Source organism: Aulonocara stuartgranti (assembly GCF_965226115.1).
Source record: "Aulonocara stuartgranti genome assembly, chromosome: 22".
Lineage (NCBI taxonomy): Eukaryota > Metazoa > Chordata > Actinopteri > Cichliformes > Cichlidae > Aulonocara > Aulonocara stuartgranti.
This window is the reverse complement of record NC_138957.1, coordinates 36,557,831-36,572,983: the sequence shown is the minus strand read 5'-3', so window position 1 is coordinate 36,572,983 and position 15,153 is coordinate 36,557,831. Positions and strand designations below refer to the sequence as shown.

The 15,153-nt window shown below is 41.5% G+C and overlaps 1 protein-coding gene across 6 annotated transcripts in view; it reads left to right on the top strand.

Annotated features, from left to right (window-relative positions):
• Positions 1 to 1,347: 1,347 nt before the first annotated feature.
• Positions 1,348 to 15,153, top strand: part of LOC309699552 (uncharacterized protein) — a 29,162-nt gene continuing 15,356 nt past the window's right edge. For all 6 annotated transcript variants that reach the window (XR_014274371.1, XR_014274372.1, XR_014274373.1 and 3 more), the window contains exon 1: positions 1,348 to 1,721. The gene's annotated coding sequence lies outside the window, so the exon portion shown is untranslated. The remainder of the gene's footprint in view (positions 1,722 to 15,153) is intronic.

Here is a 15,153-nt window from a genome sequence, read left to right as displayed (position 1 = left end):
TGTTCGGGAATAGCAGATAGAGCGTAAGCTCTGAAAGGCGGGCCAGCGTTCATGCTACGAAAACATGACCGACTGTTTTAACTAGTGATGTGCGATACCACTGATTTCCTTTCCGATCCGATACCAAGTAATATTCAGGGTGGTATCGACGATACTGATCCGATACCGATACTTTGTACAAAACGGATTTTATTTATTGTATCTCAAATTATAGCGTCATAATGATTACAGGACATCAGAATACCTTCTTCTTATCACTTAATAATGCAGAGTTCATCATATAGAAATAAAAAAACTAAAGTTGTGTGCTATTTGAACACCTTGCCTGCCTGGAGGACTAAAGGACTCCGTGAGAGACTCTCACCCTAGCAGCACCTGTCCCTCTCCTCCTCTTCAGTTCGCCTCAACATACGCTTGTCATATTTTGTGATATGATTTACTCTGAGGTGTTTGACAAGGTTAGTGATGTTGCCACAACCATACATGCCAACCCTCCCGATTTTTCCGGGAGAATCCCACCTTTCTCCAGATTTTCCACCCGGACAACAAAGTTGAAAAACCATATCGCAGAATTCATAGCGCGGCCCAGCCAATTCCAGTTTCCAACAATGACGGCAGCGACTTAGTTTTAATATCACTCTTATTTCTCTTTCTGGGTCGCAAAAAAACTTTTAACATATTTTCAGGTGAGAATGTAGCTGTGTAAACTTCAAATATCTGAGCCGACCGACACATCGTCTTCAAACCCCCGCGGTCTTTCACCACTCGGGTTAAACATGATGTACAAGTCACTTTGATAACTTAAAAATGTTCTTGTTTGGCTTTTTCAGTGTTTTATTTGTTCGTGAGTAAATCGGTTTGGCTGAGATTAAAGTTATTAGATTAGATTAAATTAAATTAAACTTTATTATTCCCTCGGGAGGGTTCCTCCGGGGTTTTCACACAGCTGAATAAACGTCAAACAGAAAATGATTAAACAGAAGAGTTTACGTCAGTGTCCGGTTATATTTTAGACAGCAAGGAGCAGACGGCAGAGTTTCACTCCACCGAGGGAGCTCGTGACGTACTACCCGGCTTTCTTTAGACCGCGAAGGCCGGTCCTCAGGTGGAAGCAGCCTCTGAATTTGGACACCCCCGCTGTTTCCGGGCCGGCCAATAATAACGGTGACATTTAACGTATTTTATCCGATAAATAAACCCTGTAAAATATATTTATCCGCCCAAACAGCCCTTTTGAATGTCTCCCTAATTCTGAGGTCTCAAGGTTGGCAAGTATGGCCACAACACCTCACTTTTTTTGCCACATTTATTGCAAACCACGGCTCAGCTGTTTGTGGCGGTAAAATACATCCGCACAATTACGCTCAGCCATTGTTGTGAGTGCGCACGCCAAGGGGCTGCGAGACATTTATACAGCCGTATTTCGCACATGACTATGAAAGGCGGAAGAGGAAGTAGTTCCTTTGAATGTAGGCAATCCGAATGTTATAGTTTCTTTCCACTGTGTTCCTGTTAATGATAAACTACAAATTTACTCTAAATTACTAAAATATCGATATTTTAATGTGAGAATCGATTCTAGAACATAAATGACTGGTATCGGAGGAATCGATATTTCAGGATCGATCCGCACATCACTAGTTTTAACCTGACAGCCTGAGGTGTTCTTCAGTAAACTGGACTACCGACAGAAGGACCCGAGGCCCCGCTGCACGTTTTCGGTAAGTTAAACGTGTTTGTAAGCTAATCTGTAACTACCGTCCTTAGCTAGCTCCTGAGACCTAGCTAGCTAAGATGAGCACTTAGCTATTTGGAAACTTGTTTTGCAAAGTTCGTTTAGCTAATCTGTGCAGGTGAATGAATTTACCCTGACTAAAGAAATCAAGACGGGCTGCTCAGTCACTGTTACTGTACTTTTATTACAAGTGTTTTACTGTAAAAGCAACAGGCTGCATCCTGCTTCAGCTCCTGTGCAGAGCTGATTATTAAATATGTGCAAACAACAGCATGTTTTCAGTCTCCACATGTGTAAAGACAGTAACACCATTTTTTAAGCTTGTATTTCAGTACCTCCTCATTAATCTGTAACGATGGATTAAACTGTAGAACTGAAAAAATGTAAGAGAAGAGCTTCAGATCCTGAGTGTGTGGGACAGAGAAGGATCAGCTTTATTTCAGATTTGAGAGTAGGGCTGGGCGATATATCGAGTTTTTTTTAAAAATATCGATATATTTTCATACAAGATATAAGATGTGACAATATCCTTTTTTATCGATATAGTCTATGTTACATTATAATTATACTTGTGGAGCCGCAAGTTTGCCTCCCTTCCGTCCACTTTTGTCTCTACGCAAGGTTACTCGGCCTCGCCTCTCCTTCACTGAACACGACTCCCCCTCCCCCATAGCTTCACCTGCAGGCAACTACAAGATGAACACGGCAAATATCGAGCTACCGCGGATCGCCCAGTGTTGCCAACTCCTCAGTAAGGAAAATCGCTGTCCTAAAAGTCGCTAGAAGTCGCTAAATGAAGTCATCGCCTAATTTGCATAACTGGTCATGCTAATGTAATTGTAACCTATGTTGTTGGAGAGAGAAATAACATCGTGGAAGAGACATAAAGTGAGTAAAAAACGTCCTAAATGCATTTAGAGTTTATTTAGAACTACAAATTACATTTCTTTTAGCAATTATTGCTTTTTTTAATGCCACAATTCCAACCCTGCTCCTTTACCCGGGCTTGGACCGGCAAAAGTGACCCGAAATAGGCACTCTGGTGGAGTTACTTTGTGCGTGTGTTTATAAGTAGTTTTAAACCTTGTGATCCACAAAACAACATAAGAGTAAAAGAGTAAAAGAAGAACTGACTGCGTTACAGCACCCGCTGCTTTTTGAGAGTAAAAGCGATACGCGCTTTCACGTCTTTTTTAGCGACTTTATTTTAGAAAAAAAGTTGCTAAGGGGTCTGAAAACTCGCTAAATATAGCGACAAAGTCGCTAAGTTGGCAACACTGGGATCGCCCCGTGTGTGGGGCTGGACGGCGTCAATGTGTTAGCGAGCTAACCGCGCTAACGAGCTAACCGTACTAACGACATGCAGGGGCTGCATGGCCTAAAATCCTTTCATTTTCAGCAAACCTTATGTATGAATTCTGGTTGTGCTTACTGACCGCGAACCGATTTTATGTGGTACACGGCGCTCAGCAATCTGTCAAAAAAATTTTAGTAAGGCAAGGCAAGCCAAGTTTATTTGTATAGCACAATTCAACAACAAGGTGATTCAAAGTGCTTTGCAGAGACATTAGAAACAAAAACAAATAAAAAGCATGATTTTAAATTGATTAAAACTAACTAGCTTACTAACAAACAAACAAACAAAACAGTATATAAAATCAAAAATCAAAACAGATAAAATCAGAACAATAGATAAAATCAGTAGTTAAAATGTAAGTTTTGAAATTTAAGCTTAAAAGTGCAGATTTGGTGCTTTATTCAAATGCAGCTGAGAACAGGTGAGTCTTCAACCTGGATTTAAATAAACTGAGTGTTTCAGCTGATCTGAGGCTTTCCGGGAGTTTGTTCCAGATATAAGGAGCATAAAAGCTGAATGCAGCTTCTCCGTGTCTGGTTCTGACTCTGGGAACTGATAAAAGACCGGATCCAGATGATCTGAGGGATCTGGAAGGTTCATACTGGGTTAGGAGGTCACTGATGTATTTTGTAGGGGTGCAACAATATTCGTATCGATATTGAACCGTTCGATACAGTGCTTTCGGTTCGGTACGCATATGTATCGAACAATACAAAATTTTTAATTTATTTTATCAACTTTCCTTCTGACGATGCTGTCTGTGTTGAGCGCTCAGTGAATCTGCGTTCAACTACTCCGCCTAGGCTCGACAGTGCAGCCTAGGCGGAGTAGTCGAACGCAGATTCACTGAGCGCTCAACACAGACAGCATCGTCAGAAGGAAGAGCGCAGGGCAAGCTAGCGAGACAGAAGTTAAGCTCTCCTTGCAACATGGACCTCCCCCACCCTCATTCAGATCTGGCGTTTGGAATTATTTTGGTTTTCATGTGACGTATGACCCTGAAGGTAAGCGAGTCATGCACTAAAGTAAAACAGTATGTTGGATGTGCCATGCAATGCTCAATTACATTGGTGGGAACTAGTGTGTTAGCGCAGTTAGCTCGTTAACGTGTTGGCCGTCTAGCCCCATGCACGGGGCGATCGGCGGTAGCTCGTTAACGGAGATTTGCCGTGTTGTGGCGTTAAGGTCATTTCAACGAGATTAACCTGAAAGCACTAGTGGGAACACAACGAATATGACTGCACATTTACGCCGACATCATCCTAGTGCAAAGACAAGTGGAAGCAGAAAAAAAACAAGCAAGCATGCTACTAACTTTAGCCGAGTCATTTAGACAGCTGTTAGCACATGATTCTCCTTATATGTTTAATATGCTGCTGAGAATATAGCCCAGAAGAAGCGGATAGTATAGCTTTTATTTTGGAAAGAGACATTTCTCTGTAATAAACTCTCTTTTCCAAAGATGAGTGATTCCTCAATCAGATACAGGGCTCGCAATATCGCTAGCCCGACGTCCCGGGGCTAGCGATCTTTTCAGTCGGGCTACCAAAATCTATCTCTGCCCTGCCCGTCGGGCTATTGTAGGAAGGAAAAATATATGTCAATGCTTTTGCATTCTTTCAGAAATGTAGCTGGGTAATTATGTCATTGGCATCGGTGAGCCACTGTCAATATGTGACATATTGAAATCGCGTTTGAATTTGCGCTTGTTTTTTGCTTTCACTTTGCAATGACAGCACTGATCTGTGAGTGATGATAATTTGTGCACCAATTCCTCTGACATCGTCTTATTAATCGTTAGCTTACTATGCAAACATGACAAGTGAAATCTCCCGCAGCTTAAACATGTGAGAGGTTGATCGCGCAGAGAATCGCTGAGCTTATGTGAGTGTGTGTAAAAGCAGCAGGATATATATTTGACTACGATGACCTTCACAGACAGATATATATTTTAGTTCTGCTGAGCCAAATAAGACAGGTCAGGGTGAAGAAGTGACAGCCAAAGAAAAGCTTACCACAAAACGGAGAAGTTATGACAAATCAGACTATAAGGCAAAAAGAAAGTGCAGCTTTATGGTTTCATGGACAAAAGAATTTCTGTGGCTGCAATATGACGAGCTAAATAACCAGGGCTGCACATAAGTGGTCCGCAGGTGCGCATTCGCTGTCAAAATAAAAAACATGCACAAGGGTTAGGGTCAAATTTAAAAACTGTACTTTTGAGTTAAAATATATATTTATAATTTTAATAAATGACAAATTAAAAAGGCATGAACATTTTTTTTGTATCGAAAAAATATCGAACCGTGACACCAAAGTATCGAACCGAACCGAACCGTGAATTTTGTGTATCGTTGCACCCCTAGTATTTTGGTCCTAAACCATTCAGAGCTTTATAGATCAGCATCAGGACTTTAAAGTCTATCCTCTGACGGACAGGCAGCCAGTGTAAAGACCTCAGAGCTGGACTGATGTGGTCCACTTTTTTGGTCTTAGTGACAACAACAACAACAACAATCTTTATTTATAGAGCACATTTAAAAGCCTTGGGCATACCAAAGTGCTTTACATAAAACAATAAAAGGTTCAAACATTGATAACGGATAAATAAAAATAACGAGTTATGTTCATAGATAAAAGCTACCAATAAGAATGACTACAGCACATGGTAATAGCAAGATAAAAGCTGTACCACCATAATAAAAGACACCAATAGAAAGATAAGAGGGAATTAATACAAGAGGTCAATAGGTCACAGCAACCAAACAAACAAACAAACCAGCAATTAAAAGGTGGAGAAGGCAAGTTTAAAAAGATATGTTTTAAGCTGAGATTTAAAAGAATGAATAGAATCAGATGCCCGGATGCCAATCGGGAGATTGTTCCACAGCACAGGTGCGACAAGAGCAAACGATCGATCACCTCTAGTCTTAAGTCGAGATCTGGGCTGAGCCAGCAGTAACTGTGACGATGACCTTAAAGCCCTAGCAGGAGCATAAGGGTTTAAAAGGTCCTTAAGGTAGCTGGGTGCAGTGTTGTTAGTAATTTTAAAAGTAAACAACAAAATTTTAAATTGAATACGATATTTGACAGGCAACCAGTGCAGATCGGCAAGGACAGGAGTAATGTGGGCAAACTTGCTGGTTTTAGTTAGAATGCGAGCTGCAGCATTCTGAACTGTCTGTAATCTCTGTAAAAGGGAAGAGTGGAGACCACAATAAAGTGAATTACAATAGTCTAGCCTCGACGTTACAAAGGCGTGGATGAGCTTTTCGAGATCTTTATGCGGGATATAGCGCCTAGCCTTAGAGATAAGACGAAGCTGCTAAAAACTAGATCTGACAACAGCAGACACTTGTTTGTCAAGTGAAAAGGAGCTGTCAAATAAGACACCCAGATTCCTGACAGTATCAGAGAGAGAACCACTAAGAAAACCAAAGGCATCCCGGAGTTTGGCACGAAGGGCGTTACTACCAAAAATCATAATCTCGGGTTTCTTCTCATTAAGGATAAGAGAATTCGACAACAACCACTTCTTGGCCTCAGACATGCATTCTCGGAGGCTATTCAGAGACAGAGCAAGATCGTCGTTTAGCTCAAAATAGAGCTGGATATCATCTGCATAATAGTGATAAGCAATATGGTATTTCTCAAAGATGGCACTTAAGGGAAGCAAGTATAATGAGAAAAGGGTAGGGCCCAGCACAGATCCCTGGGGGACACCACAGCAAACAGGTACAGCCGAGGAAGAGGATGTAGCCAGATGTACCGTAGAGAGCCGATTGGAGAGATAGGATTTAAACCAATCCAGGGCAGCGCCCTTGATGCCTACAGTGTGCTCAAGTCTCGCTAATAAGATATTATGGTCAACCATGTCAAATGCCGATGATAGATCCAAGGAACTGATCGTGGACTTCAGGAAGACCAGGAAACACTTGACCCCTGTTTCAATCCAGGGGGTCAGTGTTGACATTGTGGAGGACTATAAATACCTTGGAGTACACATTGACAATAAACTGGACTGGGCTAAAAACACCACAGCACTTTACAGGAAGGGCCAGAGTCGTCTCTATTTTTTGAGGCGACTGAGGTCCTTCAACATCTGCCAGAAAATGCTGAGGATTTTCTATGAGTCTGTTGTGGCCAGTGCGATCCTCTATGCTGTTGCATGCTGGGGGAGCAGGCTGAGGGTCGCAGATGCCAACAGACTTAATAAACTGATCCGTAAGGCCAGCAATGTTGTGGGGATGGAGCTGGACTCCCTCAAGGTGGTGTCGGAGAGGCGGATGCTGTCCAAGATAAAGACAATGTTGGATAACACCTCCCACCCACTCCATGACATGCTGGTCAGTCACAGGAGCTCGTTCAGTGAGAGACTGAGATTACCGAAAAGCACCACTGAACGACACAGGAAATCATTCCTGCCTGTGGCCATCTCCCTGTACAACGCATCCACTTAACACACTGTTTGCTGCTACAACTACACATGTTTCTTTTCCAAATATTTATTTATAAGTGACTTATGTATGTATGTATGTATATATATGTATATATTGTACTATTCTTAGTTAGTGTATTGTCTGTCTTGTCTTAATGTTGGTTTAAAATGGAGCACTGTAACAAAAATAATTTCCCCCAGGGATCAATAAAGTATTCTGATTCTGATTCTGATTCTGACTGAGGGGCGTCCGTTGTCAGCCATTAGTAGGAGATCATTGAAAACACGAAGCAATGCTGATTCTGTGCTGTGATGTTGTTTGAAGGCCGATTGAAATTTATCATTTATATTATTCTCATCAAGGTAGGTCTGCAGTTGGAGCAGAACCACCTTCTCAAGTATTTTAGCCAGAAAGGGAAGCTTAGAAATTGGCCTAAAAGTGGCAAAATCACTAAGCTTAAGGTTCCTTTTTTTTAGAACAGGTTGGATTATGGCATGCTTGAGAGCTGAAGGTACATAGCCAGAAAGCAAGGAGAAGTTCAATATGGACAATAAACAAGGTCCAATTACACTGAAACAATCCTTAACAATACGGGATGGGAGAGCATCATGTACACAGTTAGTGTTGTTCAATTTATCAATTAGACGCTTCAGAGTGGAGAGAGAAACGGGTTCGAATTGATAAAAAGTGGCCGAACAATCAGGGGTAGACATACAATCAGTCACCAGAGGAAGAGTAGATCTAAGGGATAAAACTTTATCTAAAAAATAGTTTGAGAATTTTCCACAAAGACCCGGGGAAGACAGCAGTGGCATAGAGGGACGGGGGTTCACCACAGAGTTAAAAATTTTAAATAGAATTCGTGGATTATCACCATGGAAATAATTTTAGAGAGAAAAGCCGCTTTAGCCGTTCTGGCAGCAGTTTGGAACTTCGAGCGGCTAATACGTAAAATATCATAAGAAGACTGAAGTCTATCACTCCTCCACTTCCTCTCATCACGCCGACATATACGTCGAAGGGCACAAACAGAATCATTTAACCAGCATTGTGAGAAAGTTCTAGGGCGTTTCATTTTGATGGGTGCAACAATGTTAAGAATCGAGGAACAGGTGGTTAAAAGAGTATTAGTAGAGTTCTCAAGTGTGTGTGGGGAAGAACAATCCAGCATACTAAATGGGGAGTTAACAAAAGACGTAATAAAGTTGACCACAGTATTGGCATTAATAGTGCGCGTAGGATAAAGAGGAGAGTTTAGGTATTGTCCAGTATCACCCAGGTCTACATCGAAAATGACCGGGGAATGATCAGAGAGACCAGTATTCCTGATTTCCTTAATGCAAATGTCCACATTGAATGAAAAAACCAAATCAAGGGTGTGGCCTTGAACATGGGTAGGCTCATTCACCCACTGAATAAGATTAAAGGAATCAGTCAGCACAAGAAAATCTTTAGCCAATTGGTCATTCATACAGCAAACATGAATGTTAAAATCTCCAGAAACAATAACAGCATCATATTTAAAAAGAACGGATCCCAAAAAATCAGCAAATTCAGAGATAAACATCTTATGATATTTAGGCGGGCGATAAACCACGACACACAAAGTGGTCCGAGAGCCCGTCAGTTCCAATAGCTGAACTTCAAAACTGGAATAGGTTGGAGAGGATAGCAGCCGTGCATCATGTTTATTTTTGAAAACCGAGGCTAAGCCACCACCTCTACCAGTTAGCCTAGGTGAGCTAAAGAAGGCACAGTCAGGAGGTAGAAGCTCAGAGAAGGGGATGAACTCACCCGGAGAAGTCCAGGTCTCCGTTAGAAATAGGACATCCAGTCCCGAGGTGAGAAAAAAGTCATTTAGGAGGAAGGCCTTATTTGAAAGAGACCTGACATTAAATAAGGCCAACCGAATCCGGGGGGCCAGGACCTTAGTAGTAGCCCGTCGCAAGGAGCAAAGGTTGTTATGTTAAACACCGCGGCCAGGCGGTGTTATCCAAAATCGGGCAGAGTGGTAAGCCACTGGGCGAGCAGGGTAGGTTTGAAGGCCGACGGAGCAAATCCAACGGTGGGTTAGCAGTCTAGCCGCAGAGTGGCTGCTGAGATAGTGGAAGAAACGGGATAGCTCACGGCCTGTAGAAGGGAAGTCCATAGCCATGGCTCTGATATAAGCCTTAACGCGGACACGGACGCCGCTCCTCCTACCCCGTTTCCTGAGGCGTTTCCTACGGAGCATGGGAAGAGGAGGATAGGTCACATAGGTAGGGGAGACAGGCATCAGGGGGATAGCGGCACCGGCTGTAACGCAGTCAGGTCGTTGAGAACAGGAAAACCGAAGATTCAGGAGCGTGTCTCTGTCATAAGTTATTAGTGTACAATCACCTAGAGAACATAAAACCAAAGATAAAACAACGAGAAGTACAACGCCAAGGCGAAGACGTGGTCGGAGACGGTCAGCCATGCACACCGGCGCCATCTTGCTTCCACTGTACATACGGTAAAGTGGAAGCAAGTGAGGACTCGAGCAGCAGAGTTCTGAATGAGCTGTAGTTGTCTGACTGATTTTTTAGGTAGACCTGTAAAGATGCTGTTACAGTAATCAAGCCTACTAAAGATGAAAGCATGGACTAGTTTTTCCAGGTCCTGTTGAGACATCAGATCTTTTATCCTTGAAATATTCTTGAGGTGATAGTAAGCTGATTTTGTTATTGTCTTAATGTGTTTTTCTAAGTTTAGGTCTGCATCCATCACTACACCCAAATTTCTCGCCTGGTTTGTGGTTTTTAGATGTATAGATTGAAGTTCTCTGGTGACCTGTAATCGTTTTTCTTTGGCGCCAAAGACTATTACCTCAGTTTTGTTTTTGTGTAGCTGGAGAAAATTGTGGCACAACCAGTCATTAATTTCCTCAATGCATTTACCAAGAGCCTGTACAGGGCCTCGGTCTCCTGGTGACATTGTGATATATATTTGTGTGTCATCTGCATAGCTGTGGTAGTTTATTTTGTTGTTCTTTATAATCTGTGCCAGTGGGAGCATGTAAATGTTAAACAGAAGGGGTCCCAAGATGGAACCTTGGGGAACTCCACATGTGATACTTGTCTGCTCAGATGTGAAGTTACCCATTGATACAAAATATTTCCTGTTTTCTAAGTATGTTTTGAACCAGTTTAGTACAGTTCCTGAGAGACCTGCCCAGTTCTCCAGTTGTTTGAGTAATATGTTGTGGTCTACTGTATCAAATGCTGCACTGAGATCCAGTAAAACTAAGGCTGACATTTTTCCACTGTCTGTATTCAGACGTTTGTCATTGAACACTTTGGTCAGCACTTTGGTAGTACGACTTTGCTAAGCTACAGAGCTGCCCCGCTTGATGGATTGTCGGAGCATTACAGCTACCGTAGTCAGGAGCCTCGCGGAGTGATACGTACTGTGCTTCAACGTAATATTACAGTATTGTGTGTGTGCGTGTATAAGGACCATAAATGGCACCTGTAAGAGACGTGGTTACGAAGCGGATTTCAAACTCCAGGCTGTCAGTCACGCAGTAGAAGTTCGGAACAGTGCAGCTATGAAATCTGTCTCTTTGTTGTTGTGCTCAGCATCTTTTAGTTTACATTTTGACTGCACAATTGTGAGCTTTTTGCTATGCACAAAAACAACATAGTTTTCTTTTATTTATGGAGCATTATTATTTAATAAATGCTGATAATTTATTTTTGAGTAATGTCTTCATGTACATCTATGCTGTATGTTAAGTGCCTGTGTGACATCTGGGACACAGCTTTGGCTAACAGGGCTCTAGACTAATGGGCGCACTCAAATTTTTCAACTGCATCGCTTAACACCGCAGTTTTATATGTGCACTTTTTTTTTGGGGGGGGGAAGTTGAAGTCCATACAGACAATATTCATTTCTAAATGATTAACTAACAATCTTGTTCTTAAAGTACTTTGTCAATATTGTTGAAAATGTTAATCATCATCTCGGCCTCCTCTGATGACCTGTTTGCTGTTGCATGCTGCTGAAAGGCAGTGGGGAGAGGGGACACTTGGGCAGTGCATTTATTGCAGCATATAATGTGTTTTCTGGATACACTGTGCTTTTTCAGCATTCAAAGATTGATGGCTCCGTGTCAGAGCTGGCTATGAATTTCAGACAGATCAGGCCTTAACTTAACAAAAAAGTTATCAATAGTTCTTTTCATCTTTTCTTATTACCCACAGCTACATCCACTTCTGTCAGGCCTAGGCTGCTCACTACGGCTGGGTATCATCACTGATCTCTATAATCCATTCGATTCCGGTTCTCAAAGTCCTGATTCGATTCAATTTAGCCTCAGACAGTCAGAAATTTTATAATTCTGATCATTTATCAGTACTGACACATGTGAGACTTGATCAGAATTGTGAACATCACAGCAGATCGCTTTGTGTCAAAGTAACTGAGAATAAAACACAGAAAAACATGAAGGAGATTGAAAGTTTAAATTTCTTCAGTATTGAACAGCAGAAAATAGTCTTTCTTGTCCAAGGTCATTTAAGGGGGAAAAAAAAAAAAGAAAAGAAAAAGACAGCGGCTGACAGCGCTGTAAACAACAGTAGACTGGTGGGTAATAAGTGAATGAATAATGCAGAAAACAGATTAGAGACGGGAAACTGTTCTTGAAGTACAGAGAGAGAGAGAGAGCTAGCTGTGCATGAAGTGTGATTTTTATCATGGTGGAAGCAAAACAGCAAAACTCAGAAGGAATTCATGACGATGTTCATCAAATGTGAAGCGTAGTTTGCTGCTTCTTTTGCTGCTGGCTCGCCGAATTTTGGTTGCACAGCTTCTATTTTAAACACTTGATGTACTCAGCTGCATGAAGAGCACGTTTGAGTTTCTCTGACACAATTAAATAAAACCTGATGAAGGTCAAAGGTCGCCACTTGTATGTTGAACTACAAACTTGTCATCTGGAATTCTTTCACAATTTTTTGCAGATAGTGTGTTATTTATCATAAAGTGATTCAGAGTTATTCATACCAGAGTAACCAGAGAGGATCATATATTTTTAAATATATAACTTTCTACAGGACTGAATATAATATCTTTATGTAAAAGTCCGGAGCCTCTGGGGAGTATCCGAGTATTTATAACATTACACAAACCAAGGGTCTCATCACAGTCTTCATGAAATGCTGGGTTTATCCATCTTCTGAGGCGGGCCTGCAGAGGAGCTCTGAAGATTTCCCTGTGAGGGAGCTGCTGGTGACGATGATGAGTCCTGCTTGATCAGTATGATGAGCTTCAGTGTTTCTGTTTCTTAAATGAAGCCTCTCTCAGTGGATCAACAGAACTTGTTGATCAGAAACAGAAAGTGTTTGCTGTTGATATAATATGGACTCTATTATTAAATGAAAAGAACAAATCACACTACACTACTGAAACATTCTGCTGATGCTTTTAAAGTTTCCATGTTACCAGGCTGTAGAGGGCTCTGAAAATGTAAACAGTTTTAGATCCATTACACTCACAGTCTTATGTTAAAATCTCAAAGGACAGCGTTATATTTTTGATATTAACAGTAACTCTGGGCCTCCTTGGAGTGTGTAGCTGATCTCATCGCTGTCTAAGAATGTATAATAAGACCTAAGGAGTGCTGAATCCTTCAATAATACAGACTATTAGAGTAACAGGTGTGTAGCATCGCTAACACAGCTAGCAACAAGCCCCCAACACATTGCGTATGCTAGCGGCTAATCTAGCAAACAAATTAACAGTGGTTTTAGATGTTGATAAGCTGTGTGTCTTTTTCATAACAGTGACGTGGTTGCATTTACCTTAATTAAACGAGTCGTCAGTCGCGGTAAACCAGCTAAAAACTGGAGCAGCCGGGCTACGTAAAAAGTGTAGGGGGGTGTGTTTGCGGTCACGTCCAGCGGGTGTGTGGGCGGGAGCATTACACAGTCGCTCCACCTCAAGTCACTACTGCGCAGACTCTGCCTCCAAAAATGCAAGATGGCAGCCTCCACAAGCAGGATATTTTGGCTTCATTTTTGCACAATGGGAGGAGGCGGTGTCGCTTCGTCCATGTTTTCTATAGTCATTGGTTTATAGTATGTGTGTGTACATGGCAGTAATTTTATTATGTTGTTTTCTGTATCTCTGTTATCATGTTACTATTTTTAAGTTTCATGAATGTGCTGCATGAAAAACGTTTAGTGTGTGTGTGTGTGTGTGTGTGTGTGTGAGAAACACCCTGTGCCTAAAACTATGTGAAAGTTACCGTATATATGTTCAGTGCAGATAGACATATACTGCATATAGTTATATATGTCATACAAAAATCCACCACAGCATGGAACAAAAAACACCCACATGTAACAGTAATAGCTAAAAATGTAGCAAAAGAAACCATAACAGACAAAACAAAACCTTTCCATTGCCCAAATACTGATGTCATCCACCCCTCCAGAGGATTGTCAATTTCAGAATGCTCATGCATTTCTTTGGATAATGTTTGGAGGCCTTCCAGGGCTGTGGTTACAGAGCCGTCTGCGGCCATATTGTTGGGAATGAAAGTGCAACACATACCTCCAAACATTACACAAACACACCCTTTTTCCGTCAAGAGCCAGTCTATTCTGAACTGCCATGAGTGATGAGGGACCCAGCTGTTCGGCCAATCCCTCCACTGCATCCCGAGTCAGATTGGCCAACCTCAGAACATTGTAATGGACGTAATTAATTTGTTCAACATTCTTATTTTTAGTCACTGGGAAAAGAGCATTATAGGCATGTTTTTAAACCCTGCTGCAACCTGATCTAGTAATTTTGTGATGGTGGGCTGAGTGGCAGGCAGGAAAAAGTCAAAGTCAAAAGTCAAAGTCAACTTTATTTGTCGATTCTGCCACATGTACAGGACATACAGAGAATAGAAATTGCGTTACTCTCAATCCCTAGATAAATAGCAAATGAACATTTAAATATATTTAAATATAAAAGTGATTAAAAATGCAAGTAAAATAATTAAAAAGTAAAAATTTAAATAAATACAATTTTACATAAAAAAGCACCCAAAATGCAGGACTCTCAAAACAGGACTGGAACTCCAAATGCAGCTTTATTGCGGGCAAAACTTACTCGTGAAATAAAACTCAGAAAAGAGTCACTGGAGGACTGGACATAACGAACACACAGCATGTTGAGGGTACAACACGACAGAGAGCACAGGAAAACACAGGGCTTACATACACAGGGGAGTAATCAGGGAATGAGAAACAGGAGGGAGACACAGCTTGGAGAAATTAGGCTAACGAGACGGGAGAAGTAAAACTGAACACATTGACATGAGACATGAACTTTCAAAGTAAAACAGGAAACAAGAAGCAATTTACTAAGACACAGACTTGACAGAGAGACAGAATTGACAGAAAATATGAACTGTAATACAAAATCAGATCAGCCCAACTCAAGAATCAGAACATAAATCATAATCTAGAAAAACACCAAAATACAAGACAGAGAAAGCTGGGTCAAAATGACCCAGAACCGTGACAGATGTATGATCACTCAGGACTCACCTAGGGACCCTATGGCATCTATATATGTTGGAGACTCAACAGATAAATCAAACGAGG